Genomic DNA, 12,264 nt, shown 5'->3' with positions numbered 1-12,264 from the left:
ATAATATCTTCAAAAATAATATCCCGATATGTAACTGTATCGATTTTGTTCCACATCACTAATAGCCCCTCTAAGCATCGAAAATTTAAATTAGGATGCTGCAGCCATTTCTAGGTCAAACTTCCAGCCTGTGACCAGTCCTAAGTATTGACCAGTACAAATCAGCTTTACCAGTAGCAGTCCAGCAAAATCTGTGCCAGTACATAGAGACAGGAAGTGAGGGTATGGATGAATTAGGCCTATATTTTGATATCCATCTGCCTATGATACTATCCGTAATTAAACATTGAGAATAAACATAATCGCTTTACCCTCTTATCACAGTCCAAGACAAACAATGCTTTGTTTAAAGGCATCGGCATATCTGTACACAATGTATAGTCCTCACAATACTGTTGTCCGACTCATTCCATTTATTTTACTGTTCACAGACTTCTTTCTGCACAAAGTAAAGCAGCATTGATTGTAAGTTCCAAAGATATCAGTCCAAGCCAGACGACGTACAATTGACAATGTATCTCCGTTAATACAAAGCGAACAAAGATTAATTCCTATTCCCACTGCTTCCGACTGAAAAAAATCCAAACTTAACCAACTCTGTACGTGACCACAAAGGAATGATGTTTATGGAGTGTATTTGATGAAGAGTCCCCTGTTGTCTCATTAAAACTTTGTGCAACATTTATTTTGCATTGGTAGTCATCCGTAGATCTGTCTAGACACTTTCCCTTCACTTAATATTTTAAATACAGACTTCCGACATAAAGAGTCTATCACGAGTTCATTACCATCAAAAGGCTCCTGTCAAGATGTCAAAGGAGACCCATTTAAGTTTTTAAAAAAAATGTCTGCTTAACCTTACACCAGGCACGCAATATTGATTCACATTTCGTATTCTCAATGTTACTTGAGGATGGTTTTGGCAACTATAAGAATACACTCTGGGCTTTTAACCATGACAAATATGCATTATTCATGGTAATAGCCAAGGAATACACTCGCAAAAAGTGCCAGAGAGTATTGGTGCTGGCGTTCTACTTTTTCTGCCCAGCACAATATGTATGATGCATGCCCTCGATGAGAGAGGAAATCAAATTGCCTGAGAGAATCCTACAGTATAGTCAGTAACTGCAGAGGCTGCAGGCGGGAGATGCTGGGGAATGCAGAAACCACTGACAGGTTATCAGTCTTCAGGTGCAGAGTGCAAAATGCGGCATTATTTTTTATAATCCCATAACGCCTTGAACAATAAAGACCTCTGAAATAGTCAAACTTTCCCTGCATGACATTTGAGGAGATACAATTCTTGCGGAATAGCAATTCCCTATTATGCAATGTTGTGATAAAGACCTCTGGGTGCAATAGAGTATAATGTTATCAGGTTGGCAAAAATATCTGAGAGGGAAGCCATTTGAGGCTATTGATTAAAGCTCTCTGGGCAGTATCATGCCATTATGATGGCTTTGAAGCCATCTGCAGATTTAGACACACCAGTGGATAGAGGTAGACAGCAGGTAAGAAGGCCTTTAAAAAATAAAATAAAATTCTACCTCTGAATTTTTATGTTCTAACCTTCACAGCTTTTATATTCTAATACATTTATGAAACCACTGTTGGACATGCAGAGATGTCCATGGTAACATCAATTCTAAACCTACGGTAAGTAGTGACCATGGGGCTTCTCCCCAGTGATAAGCTGGAGAGACAGTACATTTTGACATCTCTACTGTAGTACACCAGTCTGTAGGGCCTAGCTGTCAGCCTACAAATCCTTTCTACTCTCCAACACTGACTTGACAGAATTGGGTGGTAGCTGAGAGCAAGACACGGTTTCCCACCATATTAATTCACACACACAACAAACAATATGAGATCTGTGATCACCTTGAGAAATGCAGGCAGGAAGCAGGATAGCAGCATTTCTAAAGTATGGAGTTAAACTGGCCCTGGCTAGCAGTAATGACATTGGGGGAGCCGCTATACTTCTCAGGAAGTTGGTCGGGAGACTTTTCCTACACGCCTCAAGTCTGTACAGACGAGAGAGGGGGAAAAAACTGCAGATATTCCGGCAGAAAAAAATAGCTAGACATGACACATTCAACAACCCCTTCAACTTTTTTACCCCAATCTCTGGTTTGGGACATCTGTCAACAGTGAGAATTGCAGTCCAATTACATCCCATTAAGACAGACTGTTCCCTCCGGAGTTAACACAAATGTGTTTTTCCGCTAACCAAAGACTCACCTCAGCACATTTTGTTAGACCGTTGGGATCTCAGTGTTCGAATAAACAAAAAGGGGGATGGTTTTTTGCAATGTATCGTCTGTAAGCGTTCACTTCAGATGGAGAGTATGGCCTGCTGTGTAGTGATGCCCTCTGACACTAATTAATTGGGCGGGAACATGAATATAGAATTGATGTAGGGTTGTTGCGGTGTGAAATGAGAACTTGAAGCATATTGTATCTCAATTAGCACTATAGGGAACAGAAAAATACAAATTCACGACTGACGACCAGGATACTAATGAGACCCACTGACATTAGTATCATGTTCCTGTGACGTACCAGGTATAAGTCCTTTTATGATCATAGTCTTGTCGTTTGGCTTCTTACGGAAAATATCAACCAAATTTTTTTCATGAGGAGGTTCAATGATAACAAGCTGCCACAATAGTTCCGGGGTCTACATATTGATAGGTTAGGTTTATAAAGATTAAGGCAAACTTACTAACATGATAGGCCTCCATTTAATGTCAACAACCCAGAGAAGACATCAGCACAAGAAGGGCCGACTCTAGCCTTTTGGGGGCCCTACGTGAGATTTGATTGGAAGTTTTAAAGTACATTTCCTGCAATTCTACACATTCTGCTATGGGGCCCAGATAAGTTTTTTACAGCCATTTTTCTGCAGTTCTATACATTTTGCCGTGGGGTGGAAATAAAGTTTTGCAATTTAATAACACATTTCATGCAATTCTACACATTTTTCCATGGGGCAGAGAGATTTTTGCAGTTTTAAAGCTGATTTCCTGTAATTCTCCCCCTTTTGCCATGGGGTGGAGATTATTCTTTGTTTTTTTTTTAAGCAAATTTCCTGCAATTCTACTTATTTTGTCATGACTTATACAATGTTAATAATATCTGTGTGAGAGTGACTCAATGGGGTCAAAATCAATGGAGATCCCATCGAGGTCAGGGTCCCTGGGCACGTGCCCTGCGTGCCTGGTCAGTATTCAGCCATGATAACTGGCTAGACTAATTTACCAATCTAAAAATTGTCTGACATGGCTAATTGAGTCAGTGACTGCTGATGCACAACAAACTTTCGAACTTGCACATTGTGTATTCTACTATTCCAACTATCAACAGTAAGTAGAGACCCCCCGAATGAGTTCCTAAAAAACAACAACAACAATATGTTTTTGGGTCGGGTGCCCCCTACCGGCCGAGGCCCTAGGCGACTGCTTACGTTGCTTATGCCTGGAGCTGGCCCTGAGCACAAGCTGAGGCAATTAAAGACCTCCTGGAATAATGTTCTCAAAGGATGGCTGAGCGTGACACAAATGATAAAGTGTAATTATGTGGGGCTTGCTGTGATAAAACAAGCCCCAGTGCATTATTAACATTTTCTCTTACAAACTCTGTGCTGATTAGGTTGGAGTGAATTTTGTTTACCCTCAATAGAATGCCAGTGTCTATGTTTTATTGACAGGCTAATTTCATTAAACAAACACCACATTTTCACTCGTACAGATGTAGAATCTTAATTTGAGCCAGTTTGCTACAGCAGGAAAATAATCCTGCAGCAACAGGAAATGTGGATTATAATTAATTACATTTTTTTGTAGGGTTTGATCATTTTTTCGCAAGGGAAAATCAAGTCTGAAATTTCAAATTGGTATTGACAAACTTCAGAAGCCTTTTTGAACCACAATAAGCTACACATTTTACATTTTCAATTCTTCTGCATAATTTTTTACGATATTATATTGATATTTTTACTCCCAAGTATTGATTTGTAAAATATATATATATACTTTAAATGTTTTGCTAGGTAGCGTTAACTAGCGGTAGTTAGATGTACCTGCACCAAAAACTCTTGTATTTCTCCTTCTCAAGCTTGTTCTCCATCTTCTTTTTTTAAAATGGTGAGCTAACATGTTTTCAGCACTGACTGAACAAAACACATTTTCTCATGGCTATTTCTTGTCCCTCTGCAACCGACATGGTGAGCGATTTGTTTGGAACATAGAATCCCAATACATTAAGAATTGTGAGAATCACAATACATATCATATCGGCACCTAAGTATTTTAATAATATCGTATTGCAATTCCCAGCCCTAGCAACAGGGTGATCAAATTAAGATCCAACATCTGTAATAGATAAGCTAGCTGGCATTGCCAAACAATTACTTAAATCAAAATTATTCCTGTTTCTTTCATTTACTACCTTGATCATTATTTAATCTTTATTTGGGCAGGGAGTCCCATTGAGACCAAGGTCTCTTTTTGACCACAGCAGCAATTACACAATAAAAATTAGACACACAGATACAACAATCTAATAACAATTTGATGTTATGTAATGTAGCATTAATGTGCCCAATATGTATTGTGTATTCTGTATGACCCCAAAAATGACTTCAATCAGTTAGGCATTCAAGCTGCTATGACAGCTCCATTATGATAGTGTGTTCTAGTGCATCATGGGTGGTTTGCACCTGATGTCATGCATTTTAATGTGAGTTCCTGTAAATACTGTGTTCTCCAGTGATGATGAGGCCGGAGGGTTAGCTAGTGCTCAAAGGCTTTTAACCTCATGACCTACTGTACTACTACTACTACTACTACTATGAACCAAACCAACCCTTGGCTATGTTGAGATTGTGGCAGTCAAGTGCTTAATCGTCCAGTAGTATAGCTATAGGAGCTGCATGGCCTGGTTGTTTTTCCTTCCCAAGGCATCAGTCTCACTGGTGAATGTTGACTTTACATGTGACTGTGGTGGCAGCAGAGTCCCTATTAGCCTAGTGAGTAAACCTACCTCACACACAGCCACTGATATCTGCACCACGGCACGATAACAGAAGAATACCCAATCAGCGTCCATTACATTGGTTGGATGTCTTACTAAAGAGGATATACATTGTAACCCATATCAACCCTCTTGCGTAAACATAATTTTATAGGACATTATTAGACGACATTACACCACCATGCCTATCTATCTGCATGTTAAGATAATGTGATCATTGACATGGTTGCGCCATCTGCATAATTGGTTGTAGCGAATGTTACCAGAGGTGACCCCTGCTGGTCATCTGATGACACGACAGCAGGGAATAAAGGAGAGGACCTCGGCGTGGGGGAGGAGGGGAGGAAGTACAAAGCTTCTCACGTCCCTGTGGCATCATCCACAGCATTGCCACATCCGCACACGCACAGTCCATCCATGCACTGCACTATACAGTGAATAAATTGACCTTGAAGCAGGGACACATTCCAAATACACCCTGTTTGTTATTGATGGATATGCAGCTCAATACCAAAGTCAATCTGCTGATCGGTTCTGTGCTACGGGCATGACACTGTTACATCTGTGTAACATGATGCCTATGAATATTTCCTTTGACATGCAGCATAAAACACCCCCTTCTCTCAAAGCAATACCACAGCCAACCAATGTTGATGTGCTATTTGTGGGCTGGGTGTCATAAAGTAAAAGGACAGCAACATCTGTATTTGTGGAGCTGGGAAGACATCTGGACCCAAAGACACCGTCCCACTTTTAGACACTGTCCAACTAAAAATGAGCTTTAAACCCACTAAAGTGAGTCTTTATTATAATAATCGGTCTAACCTTGTCTCAGGACCATCTGCTACTGTTGATCTAAATAAGATCTAAAAAATATCATCAACATTATGCATTTAGATCTACTGAGCAAGCACGAGTTTTGCTGAGTGACTTCAACACACAAATGATTCAAAAGGTAGTGATCACAGAGTAAAGACCTGGGTTAAACGGGTGTAACTGCCACCCAGCTATTGATGTTACAGTACATGGCTTGGCTGTTCCAGGTGGAACATCAGGATTGAGACCCCCTGACGTTGTGCTGCTAACATACTACTCCTTGACTGGTAAAACATTACATTTCAAGACTTCAGATGTAGAATGGAATTGAAAGAAAGCTGAATCAACAACAAACCTGTGTTTTTCACTGATATTCTCAGGAGCACAACTTTGCTTGCCAGGACAGTACATCCATAATACATCAGATTTACTTTTGAAGGCCTGCAGTAGAGATGACACAACCAAATAATTATCTGTGTTAGCATCAAAGTATCAAACTACACTATGGTACTGTTCTCACATCTATGTACCATATACTGGATTTTCCTCATGAACAACAAAAGAAGTGGTGATGACATGAGATGGATGGAGATCAGTATAAAGAGAAATCGCACATCAGAAAGATCTGAAAAAGTCATGCTTCCTTTCAAACAACTACAGAGGGGAAAAAGTAGCTTACAGATACTCTGCGTGAAATAACAGTAGCTAGTTCTAATAGTACTTATGGTAGTAGGCCTAATGGAAGATGCAGTTAGTTGGGTATTCTCCTGTTCTTAGTTTTTTTTTTTACTTAACAAATGAAAAAATGATGTCAAATGATGACAAACATGCCCTGGAGTAGGTGTGGTCCATAAGTCTAAAAATAGAGCGTAGGAGCACTGCTGTCGCTCACATTTCATGTGTCAGAGGATTTTATCATCACAAGTGAAAATGTTCACTGAGCACAGCATGTCTCTCCTGACTTGAATCTGAAAATCCAGAACATTTGGAGCGCTAAGCTATATCCGTCCCTGCCCATCCACGGGTAGCTGAATTGGTGAAATGATGATATGTGAAAAGATGACTTGCTTATCCTCATACACATGTAAACCGGCCAGATATAGGATACTGAGTTATATCTGCACAACTCAAGACCTCCTTATCCAGCTGAGCCAAAGCCAAGGCATTAGGTCTGGGAGCTAATACGAGTCTTCAGGTCTCAGGCAAGGTTACTTATGACACAAGTATAGTTTGGCAAACCAACTCCTCTACGTACATGAGGTAAGTAGCATAAGAGAGGATATCTCAGTATACCAGCTACAGTTGAAGTCGGAAGTTTACATACACCTTAACCAAATACATTTAAACTCAGTTTTTCCCAATTCCTGATTTAATCCTTGTAAAAAAAATCACCACTTTATTTTTAAGTATGTGAAATGTCAGAATAATAGTAGCAAGAATGATTTATTTCAGCTTTTATTTATTTCATCACATTCCCAGTGGGTCAGAAGTTTACATGCACTCAATTAGTATTTGGTAGCATTGCCTTTAAATTGTTTAACTTGGGTCAAACATTTCGGGTAGCCTTCCATAAGCTTCCCACAATAAGTTGGGTGAATTTTGGCCCATTCCTCCTGACAGAGCTGGTGTAACTGAGTCAGGTTTGTAGGCCTCCTTGCTGCCACCTCTGTGCTTCACGGTTGGGATGGTGTTCTTTGGCTTGCAATCCTCCCCCCTTTTCCTCCAAACATAACAATGGTCATTATGGCCAAACAGTTCTATTTTTGTTTCATCGGACCAGAGGACATTTCTCCAAAAGTACGATCTTTGTCCCCATATGCAGTTGCAAACCGTAGTCTGGCTTTTTTATGGCGGTTTTGGAGCAGGGGCTTCTTCCTTGCTGAGCAGCCTTTCAAGTTAGGTCGATATAGGACTCGTTTTACTGTGGATATAGATACTTTTGTACCTGTTTCCTTCAGCATCTTCACAAGGTCCTTTGCTGTTGTTCGGGGATTGATTTGCACTTTTTGCACCAAAGTACGTTAATCTCTAGGAGACAGAACGCGTCTCCTTCCTGAGCAGTATAATGGCTGCGTGGTCCCATGGTGTTTAGGCTTGCGTATTATTCTTTGTACAGATTGAACGTGGTACCTTCAGGCGTTTGGAAATTACTCCCAAGGATGAACCAGGCTTGTGGAAGTGTACAAAAAATAGGTTCTTGCTGATTTCTTTTGATTTTCCCATAATGTCAAGCAAAGAGGCACTGAGTTTGAAGGTAGGCCTTGAAATACATCCACAGGTACACCTCCAATTAACTCAAATTATGTCAATTAGCCTATCAGAAGCTTCTAAAGCCATGACATCATTTTCTGGAATTTTCCAAGCTGTTTAAAGGCACAGTCTACTTAGTGTATGTAAACTTCTGACCCACTGGAATTGTGATACAGTGAATGATAAGTGAAATAATCGGTCTGTAAACAATTGTTGGAAAAATGACTTGTGTCAAGCACAAAGTAGATGTCCTAACCGACTTGCCAAAACTATAGTTTGTTAACAAGAAATGTGTGGAGTTGTTGAAACACTTAGGTTGGAGTCATTAAAACTAGTTTATGTAAACTTCCGACTTGAGCTGTATATGTCTGCAGTTACTTTGTCTTTACTCTACATACCTTATCCCTAGCTAGCCTTCATTATGTATCTCAACAGCGATATAAAACACAAACATCACTTTACCCTGGTATGTCCCTAGTGTGATGAATGTTTTCTGATTTTTTTTCTTTTTCAGCATCTTAGTAAAGATCAAAGCTGATTTAAACTGAAATGTGTAAATCCCTGTAGGATTGACAACACTTGTTTTTAAAATATTATTCTCCACAATAACAATACAAATATTAATGAGATTAAAAAAAAACATATGTTAGAATAGAAGTACAACTTAATTTCTCTATTGCGTATTTAAAGAATCCTTCCACTGTACTCCACTAATTATAAGCACTATATTCTGGGTTTCTAATGCTATAATGTTCAGCCTTGTGTACAAATGTGGTGATTAGTCTGTGTCAGAGCAGCCTTTGGAGAGGGAGGCTAATGAAAAGAGAGGTTTTAAGTCCAAACAATTGCTGAAGTCCTCTTTGATATCCACAGACCTGACTGCACTTCGTACTGGGAGACAGAGACAGACAGAGACACACTGAGAAGAGAAACGGGGAGGGAGAGAGAGGAGAAACGGGGAGGGAGAGAGAGGAGAAACGGGGAGGGAGAGAGAGGAGAAACGGGGAGGGAGAGAGAGGAGACACGGGGAGGGAGAGAGGAGACACGGGGAGGGAGAGAGAGGAGAAACGGGGAGGGAGAGAGAGGAGAAACGGGGAGGGAGAGAGAGGAGAAACGGGGAGGGAGAGAGAGGAGAAACGGGGAGGGAGAGAGGAGAAACGGGGAGGGAGAGAGGAGAAACGGGGAGGGAGAGAGGAGAAACGGGGAGGGAGAGAGGAGAAACGGGGAGGGAGAGAGAGGAGAAACGGGGAGGGAGAGAGAGGAGAAACGGGGAGGGAGAGAGAGGAGAAACGGGGAGGGAGAGAGAAGAGAAACGGGGAGGGAGAGAGAAGAGAAACGGGGAGGCAATAAGAGACCCCCCCAGCCCTACCTCCCCTCCCTTCCCCTAAAACACTCTGTTCCTCCAACAATCCAAACTCAGAGAAATGTAGAATTAAAAAAGGAGAGGAAACAAGACGGGACAGAGTGAAAAAGGAAGTGTTCTAAAGGGTGATGAGTAATAAATAACTGAGTCGAACCGAACTGTAATTTTCCACTTCACAACTCAAGTGACTTAAGGACAGCATTTGGCAAAGCACATTACAACAGTGAGCTAAAGGGAAGCGTGGCTAAAGGGTGGCCCTGACCTTATATACAGGGCAATAGTAATCACAGTCTCTTTCAATCCATAATAGCCGGTTCATTAGGCTAAATCTACTACAACTGACACAAACAGCCAAAAGCCATCATGGCAACAACTTGGCAACCATTAAAAGGTATTGATTGATTTGGAAAGCGATAAAGTGTGGCTTTGGCTGTATTTACACAGTCAGCCCAATTCTGATCTTTTCCCCACTAATTGGTCTGCTGACCAATCAAATCAGCTCTGAAAAAAATCTGAATTGGGCTGCCTGTGTAGACACAGCCTTTGAGGCATAGGCCTACGCCCAGTGGGCTAACAGAAAAATCTACACTCCCCTACGTATTTATTTGGACAGTGAAGCTGAAACTTTTAATTTGTCTCTATACTCCAGCATTTTGGATTTGAGATCAAATGTTTCATATGAGGCAACAGCACATAATGAAACTTTTTATTTGAGGGTATTTTCATACGTATCTGTTTTATCGTTTAGAAATTAAAGCACTTTATGTATCTAGTCCACCTATTTGAAGATGTTGTTAGTATTTCGACAAATTCACTTATTTGTATTGAAGTAGTGAAAAGGTTAACATATGGTCCGATATTCCTAGCACACAATGACTCAAACAAACTTGTTGGATGAATTTGAAGTTTGTTTTGGTTGTGTTTCCGATTATTTTGTGCCCAATAGGAATGAATGGTAAATGATGTATTGAGTCATTTTGGAATCACTTTTATTGTAAATAAGAAACATCTACATTAATGTGGATTATGAATAATGGATTATGGATAATCATGAATGAATTGTGAATAATGATGAGTGAGAAAGTTACAGAGGCACAAAGATCAACACGTTTGTAGTCACAAGCTTGGTGTAATCATTGTGTGCTAGGAATATGGGGCCATGTACTACACTTTTGACTACTTTAATACACATAAGTGAATTTGTCCAAATACTTATGACACAGTTAAATAAGAGGACTACTAGATACATAGTGCTTTCATTTCTAAATAGTAATATAGATATGTATGAAAATAACCTCAAATAAAAGGTGACATTCTGTACTGTCGCCTCAGTGAAACATTGTATCTTAAATCCAAAATGTTGGAGTATAGAGCCAAATTAATAGTTTTAGCTTCACTGTCCAAATAAATACGTAGGGGGGTGTATGTGTGTCACAATCTCTGCGATACATCCCAGTCTGACATTTAAATTGAGAACGCTGCAGAACCAAAATACTTACATTGATCAAAAATGTGTCACTGTCTGTCTCTCATAACTGACAAATTTGTAGTAGGTGACAAATGGTATTTCAGAAAAATCTACTTAAATCAAAACTCCTCCAGCACCTATGATGCATTGGTTCCTCTAGTCAGTGCAAGATTTTCTTTGGAGTTTCAATTAGCCTTTACAGATAGGGCCAGCCAGCAACACCACTAATCAGCAGTAAGACAGATTATTCCAAAAAATGTTTTTGTTATTTTACTAGGCAAGTCAGTTAAGAACAAATTCTTACTTACAATGACGACCTAGGAACAGTGGGTTGGCTGCCTTGTTCAGGGGCAGAACATCGGGGATTCGATCTAGCACCTTTCGGTTACTGGCCCAACACTGACCACTAGGCTACCTGCTGCCTATGAACATATAGGCTAAATTACTGAAAACCACTGGTTACTAATAACACAAACTATCTTTTTTATTACCAATGCTAATGTGCTCCATTTCGTGCAGCACTTAAATATGTAATGATAATAACAGCATTCTGCTAGTTTGAAATGTTAGATTTTTTTTTTGTTGTACTACTACAGCCTTTCATAGAATTGATGACCTAGGCCTATGTCCATTATCTTCCATCAACACAAGGAACTGAGGCGGGGGCTGGGGGCTGGGGGCAGGGGCTGAGACAGACAGGCTATGATATCAATCTGCAGCTTTGAAGATTGGAATACAGCAACCTGCACTCAGACGACAACCCATTCAACACATTTCCCTTGAAGAAAAACAACGCTTATCATGCAAGCTTATCAGGTCAAACAATGGATGATTCAAATTGATAACAAATTGGGTGACACTGCTTTCAGAACCCTATCTCCCAGTCAGCTATAAGTGGAGTGTTTTCCTTGTATCGAGGACACGTTTGCCCACAGATGAATGGGAAACTTACCATATGACCACCACAACCCCTACCCTTGTGGCTTATATCTCCAACCACTGTCAAAATCATAACACAACCGGAGGTGGGGCAATTGGAAGGCAGATCTTTTGACCTTTGACCCTTTTTTCTCAATCACTTAACCATTTTAATTATATTTCTCAATGTATCAAATCATCCTGTCCATAATTAAGGATTCCTCTCTTAGTGGGCCTATGTGCCGAACCCATTGGAAAGTCATAGAATGGGCCAAGGCTTCTGTGATCCAGATAGGAACTACTACACTATCATTGTTGTTGATGACCCAGTGAGGGCCAATAGTCATTGTGTGGCCCTGGGGAGACAAACATCATATACATCTGACCGCAGGATGTGTCCTATTGTATCTAA

At 40.3% G+C, this 12,264-nt stretch overlaps 2 protein-coding genes across 3 annotated transcripts in view; one reads left to right on the top strand and one right to left on the bottom strand.

Annotated features, from left to right (window-relative positions):
• The window catches only part of pkia (cAMP-dependent protein kinase inhibitor alpha), a 46,735-nt gene that overhangs the window by 23,679 nt on the left and 10,792 nt on the right, over positions 1 to 12,264 (top strand). The window lies entirely within an intron of this gene.
• The window catches only part of LOC110508681 (catenin delta-2), a 104,622-nt gene that overhangs the window by 89,848 nt on the left and 2,510 nt on the right, over positions 1 to 12,264 (bottom strand). The window lies entirely within an intron of this gene.

This window comes from Oncorhynchus mykiss, chromosome 28, assembly GCF_013265735.2.
Source record: "Oncorhynchus mykiss isolate Arlee chromosome 28, USDA_OmykA_1.1, whole genome shotgun sequence".
Classification (NCBI taxonomy): Eukaryota; Metazoa; Chordata; class Actinopteri; order Salmoniformes; family Salmonidae; genus Oncorhynchus; species Oncorhynchus mykiss.
The sequence above is the reverse complement of the archived record's forward strand: the minus strand, read 5'-3'. Positions and strand labels throughout refer to the sequence as shown.